Raw genomic sequence first — 6,495 nt, forward strand, 5'->3', positions numbered from 1 at the left:
TAGTTTCTTTCATGGCGTCTCCTATTCCTGTGAATAAGAGAAGGGAGAGAGCTGAGAGAGGGGGAAAGGGAGGAGAGGGAGGCGACGGGGAGCTGCAGCATGACCTGGTGCTCCGGTCGGCCAGGTCGAGGTCGGCTTTGCTTGAGGGGCTCGGGCTCCATGGGCGCGAGGGGATCGAGGAGGAGCAAGACGCATGGCTGGATGGCTCGATGGATTTGGAAGGTGGCTGAAAGAGGAGGGAGGTGGTTGGCTGGTTGTGGATCCCGATGGGGAGAGTGGCGGCGGGGTGAGGAAAATGAGGGAGTTGGTCTAGGGTTAGGTTATGGTAGGATGGTTTATATATATAGCAGTGGGATTAAGTTAGGGATATCTCGTCCCTACGATCGTAATCGGACGGTCGAGAAATAGATAGGTAGGGAGTCCAAATAAGAAAAGGGAGATGTTCTAGGGATGTTTGGGGATGAACCGAATCCAACGATGACGAAAGTCCGAGTCGGGTTCGGGACAACTATCGGACGCGCGCGCGAGGAGGGCCGCGAGCTGACGAGAGAGGTTAGGTTGGACCTGGCGGTAGGTAGTGGGCTGTGTAGACGGTCTCGAGCTGAGAGAAGAGAAGAGAGGAAGGCCCGGCGACTGTTTTCGAAGACCGAAAACGTTCGACGTTAGACCGGCTATAATGCCGCTATAGTTTAACGGTTGGGCTATCAAACAAACTCCGAATGCGATGAAACTTGACAGGCGGTCTATCTACACTAAAATAAGACCACACACCAACTTTCAACCCAATCCGAGAACATTTTTCGGCCACTTATAAAATAATATTTCAGACGTGCCGCAGGCTCGGGAAAGTGTGGTTGGACTCAGAACGGACAACGGAAGGAACGGGGAGGCCGGGATGGATGCAAGTTTTGAAAACATGATGATGCAATGCACATGATGACATGACAAGATGCAACACGCAAGCGAATGACATGGCAACGACAGCGAATAACTGGAAGACACCTGGCGCAACGGTCTCGGGGCGTCACAAAGGTGAAGACGCGGTCTTCTGAGTTAAATCCCAGCCTCCCTAACCAGACGTACAGTTGTCACAGCAACTGGAACTGGTCCAACAAATCCTTGTCCTCACCAAGCAACTGGTTCTATCCTTTACCTCTCTTTACTTACTATTTGTCTTCGTGAAGTCATTGCCTGCTTGCATGATCTGATTGACTTCACTGTGTGAAGACTATTGTTGTTTGGCTTCATACTATCTTCCATCCTGATCCATTCTACCTAGTTGTTGATAGTCTTCGTGCTTTCACTTCATTGCTTACTTGACTATGGCTTGTCTAGTGTAGTCTACCTTTCGCTGCATATAAATAGGTTCATTTCTATTGTTTGTATTCAAAGCCCCAGTGTTTTGAAGACTTCCATAAAAATCGCCTATTCACCCCCTCTAGTCGATAACTAGCACTTTCAAAAATGCTATGGAACATATTCAAAAGTTGCTAGACAAAAGCAGTGACCTGTTGGACGCGGAAATGACTCGAACTCAGTCCTTAATTGAAGACATTAAAAATATTCACGTTAAGTACGAAGAACTTGAAATTCATCCTGAAACGCTCTCAACCACTCATGAAAAGCTCTCCTATGATTATCTTCAAAGGAAGCAAGAGCTTGAGAACTTGAGATCGGCTCATGAAGATCTTCAAAAGGAGAACGAGTCACTCCGCGCTCAATAGATCAGTTCCACTCAGGAAGACTTTGAGCAACCATGTTTAAATTGTCTTGAGCGTGATAATGTTGTCTCTTTTGTTGGATGTTCTACTGATGCTACTGTTGCTATGTCTTCACCTACTGATGTGGAAACTAACCCCTCTTTTGAGGATACCACTACTATTGCTGATGAGAATGCCAGGTTGAAGACATTGCTTGAAACAGGGGTGTACAAAAGTCTCAAAGGGCATCAGACACTATGTGATGTCCTCAAGAAACAGATTCTGATCTGAAACCCTAGGAAAGAGGGTGTTGGGTTCGAGGGGGAAATGAATGTTGATGGTTCATACTGGAAGCCTGAGCAGTACCCCAAAATCACATGGGTTGCTGCAAAGGAACCTTCAGTGGATCCATCTACCCTATCTGGCTTCACTTGTGCTAACCCTATTACCATTGATGAATCCTTTGATGTAAACTACAAATTGTTTAAGAATCATAATGGTGAAGTATTTGCCAGGTATATTGGTACTAACTACAGGAATGGACCATCTTTGAAGAAGATCTGGGTGCCCAAAAGTTGTCTTGAGAATCTTCCTGTAAATGTCATCGTGCCACCACCTGTGAAGAAGACAAACCCCAGACCAAAGGCTTCATATGGTCCAAAGACTTCATACAGACAAAGGACTCACCAAGTCACCCTAACGCCAATGTTTTGCATGGAAACCATACTCAGACTTATGAATATGAGCGTGTTTCATCAAACCACTATGTTCATAAGACCAAGAACTATTCTGCTTATTCTTATGAGTATTATTCACCATCTGCAAGGCTATTTGCTAGGGCTCCAAAGCCGAAGCTCTCAAATGTCGCACTTAGACTCTTTGCTTCTAGGCCACCCCTGAAGATGTGGGTGGCTAAGAAATATTAACTCTCTTTTGCAGGGAAAGCCGAAAATCAAAGGTGTCTGATGCTTATGCTGAGGACCTAAAACATCTTGTGGGACGCAAGATAAAATGTCCGAATGGTCTTACTATGTATTTCATTCCAGGATTCCTTGACAACCATCCTATCTATCCTAACCAGGATCTGAACTTTCATAATATGCTTGTTCATCAAATGTTTATGCTTGACATTTCCGTTGGTGAAGCCTATTCCCCGAACTGCACTGTAGGGTACGACACCAAAGGCTTCTCAGTGGATTATGGATAGTGGATGCACTAACCACATGAATGGTGGTCGAAGTCTCCTCATGGATTCAACCCTACGTCCATCTAACAAGAGTCACATCACATTTGCTGACACTGGTAAAAGCAAGGTATTGGGTCTAGGTAGAGTTGTAATCTCAAAGGATTAGCACATGGATAAAGTGATGCTTGTTGAATCCCTTGGTTTCAACTTAATGTCTGTCTCAATGCTTTGTGATCTAAACATGATTGTGATATTTGGAAAATATATTTGCCTTGTTCTTATGGAATCTGACAAGTCTCTAGTCTTCGAAGGGTATCGAAAAGACGATCTGTACATGGTAGATTTCTCAGCAGGACCACAGTTGGCCGTATGTCTTCTAACAAAAGCTTCAGAGTGTTGGCTCTGGCATCGAAGGCTAGGGCATGCCGGCATGAGGAACTTGTACACTCCCGCGAATAAGAAGCATGTCGTAGGCATCGAGGGCATCAAGTTTAAGAAGGATCATCTATGTGGTACCTGCGAAGCTGGAAACATGACAAGGGCCAAGCATTCCTCGAAGACAATCATGACGAGATCTCGTCCCTTCGAGCTACTTCACATGGACTTATTTGGCCCTACTCACTACTCTACCCTTACTACCACTGCTTGCCTCTATGGCTTCATCATTGTTGATGATTACTCAAGATATACATGGGTGCACATAATCCTCTATAAGAATGAAGTGCAGGATGTCTTCAAACGATTCGCTAATCGTGCCATGACCAACTATGGCATCAAGATCAAGCACATCAGAAGTGACAACAACACAGAATTCAAGAACACTGGTCTCGACACTTATCTTGATACATTGGGAATCACACATGAGTTCTCAGCTCCATACACACCTCAGCAGAATGGCATCGTGGAGTGCAAGAACAGAACCCTCATTAGATGGCACGGACAATGCTTGACGAGTAGAAGACACCAAGGAAGTTCTGGCCTGAAGCCATTGATACTACATGCCACGTCATCAACCATGTTTATCTTCACAAGCTTCTAAAGAAGACATCATATGAGCTACTTCAGAGTAACTGGTAATTCGCACCGAAAGGACATGAAGGTTTTAGTCTTCAGCCTTTTTCACTATAAAGTGGTTGAAACCGTGGATGTGCGGTTCGATGAGACTAACTGCTTGCAAAGAGAGCACCTGCCAAATGTGCTAGATGAAGCCTCACCGAGTGAATCTATCAAGCTTACGGGTACTGGAGAAATCATACCTTCAGAGGCACAGGCTAAAGAAGAAATCACCATTTCTGCACCTAATCAACCCGAAGACAATGCTCAGCCCGAAGTCAATGTTTAAGATGAAGTCAATGATCAGCAAGAGCAAAATCTTCGTCCAGTTCATCCTCGTGTTGCAAATGAAGTACATGTTGAGAAGATAATTGATAGCATTAATGCACCTGGTCCACTCACTCGTTCAAGAGCAACATAGCTAGCAAATTTCTATGGGCACTTTGCATTTGTCTCTATATCTGAACCCAAGAGAGTTGTTGAAGCCTTCATGGAACCTGAATGGATTCAAGCGATGCAAGAAGAGCTTCAACAGTTTGAGCTGACCAATGTGTGGGAACTGGTTAAGCGTCATGATCCTCGTAAGCACAACATCATTGGCACCAAATGGATCTATCGCAATAAACAAGATGAGCATGGTCAAGTTGTTAGAAACAAGGCTCGTCTCGTTGCTCAAGGTTACACTCAAGTAGAAGGGATTGACTTCGATGAAACATTTGCTCCCGTGGCTAGGCTTGAAGCCATTCGCATACTGCTGGCCTATGCCAACCATCACAGCATCCTTCTGTACCAAATGGATGTGAAAAGTGTCTTTCTAAACGGAAAAATTGAAGAAGAAGTGTATGTTGCACAACCACCTGGTTTTGAAGACCCAAAGCATCCTGACATGGTATGAAAGCTCAACAAGGCACTGTATGGCCTCAAACAAGCCCCTCGCGCTTGGTATGACACACTCAAAGACTTCCTAAAGAGCAAAGGCTTCAAACCTGGTTCCCTGGATCCCACACTCTTCACGAAGACATATGATGGCGAATTGTTTGTATGCCAAATCTATGTGGATGACATTATCTTCAGCTGCACAGACAAGAAATACAGTGATGAGTTTGGACACATGATGCAAGAGCAATATCAGATGTCCATGATGGGTGAGCTGAAATTCTTCCTCGGTCTTCACATCCGTCAGCAAAGCAACGACATCTCCATATCACAAGAAAAATACCTCAAAGATTTCCTGAAGAATTTTGGAATGCAAGACTGCAAAGGATACACGACGCCAATGCCAACCAAAAGTCATCTAGGCTCCGACGATAATGGTAAAGAGTTCGATCAAAAGGTATACCGCTCCATGATTGGTTCTTTACTCTATTTATGTGGAGGCCAGATATAATGCTTAGCGTTTGCATGTGTGCCCGATTCCAAGCGGCACCAAAGGAATCACATCACTTAGCTGTGAAGCGAATTCTTCGATATTTGGCTTACACCCCAACACTAGGATTATGGTATCCAAAAGGCTTAGAGTTTGATCTAGTTGGATTCTCAGATGATGATTATGCTGGTGACAAGGTTGATCGCAAGTCCACATCAGGCACATGTCACTTTATTGGACGATCTCTTGTCTGTTGGTCTTCAAAGAAGCAGAACTATGCATCCCTCTCCACTGATGAATCTGAATACATTGCTGCTAGATCTTGCCGCGCTCAGCTTCTATGGATGAAGCAAACTCTCAAGGACTATGACATCCATCTAAAGCATGTGCCACTCTACTGCGACAATGAAAGCGCCATCAAGATTGCCAACAACTCGGTTCAGCACTCGAAGACGAAGCACATTCAGATCCGCATCACTTTCTCATAGATCATGCCATGAAGGAGGATATTGATATTATTCACGTCAACACTGAAGAGCAATTGGCAGATATCTTCACAAAGCCCTTGAATGAGAAAAGGTTTTTACAAGTTGCGGTGTGAGCTAGATATCTTAGAATCCTCGAATATCCTGTAGTTGGACACACATCCTAACGCTTGTGCATGTTGATGACTTAGATGTGCAACACACAAAGTAACATATATCTTCAATCAATGAAGACATACACTCTAAGTGTGAATACATTAATACAGAATTTGACTTCGTAGTGCCACGATATTTGTGCGCCGTGTCTGGGTCTAATACTTCCTATACGGTGGGTAACGCCACCACCAAATCCCTTTTGGAGTGTTTCGTTTGATGTCATAATTGCATAGTCTTCGCATTTGGTTTGTCTTCAACATTGATTTGATTTTTTTTAGTTTATCTTCACAATGTTGAGTTGGTCTCATACTAATATATATATATATATATATATATATATATATATATATATATATATGTTCTGTCCTCTACAACATTCACCTATAGCTATGTCTTCACTCTTGAATCTTTCTGATCTAAGTGAATGTGATCGGACCCTAACCCCCTCTGTGCTTCTACCTCAAATTCTATCTATCCAAATCATATGCACTCTGTTGAAACCTGTCAAATGTCTTCTCCGAGTCCTTGTCAGCAGAAGACACAGAGACA

This window comes from Triticum aestivum, chromosome 7A, assembly GCF_018294505.1.
Source record: "Triticum aestivum cultivar Chinese Spring chromosome 7A, IWGSC CS RefSeq v2.1, whole genome shotgun sequence".
Lineage (NCBI taxonomy): Eukaryota > Viridiplantae > Streptophyta > Magnoliopsida > Poales > Poaceae > Triticum > Triticum aestivum.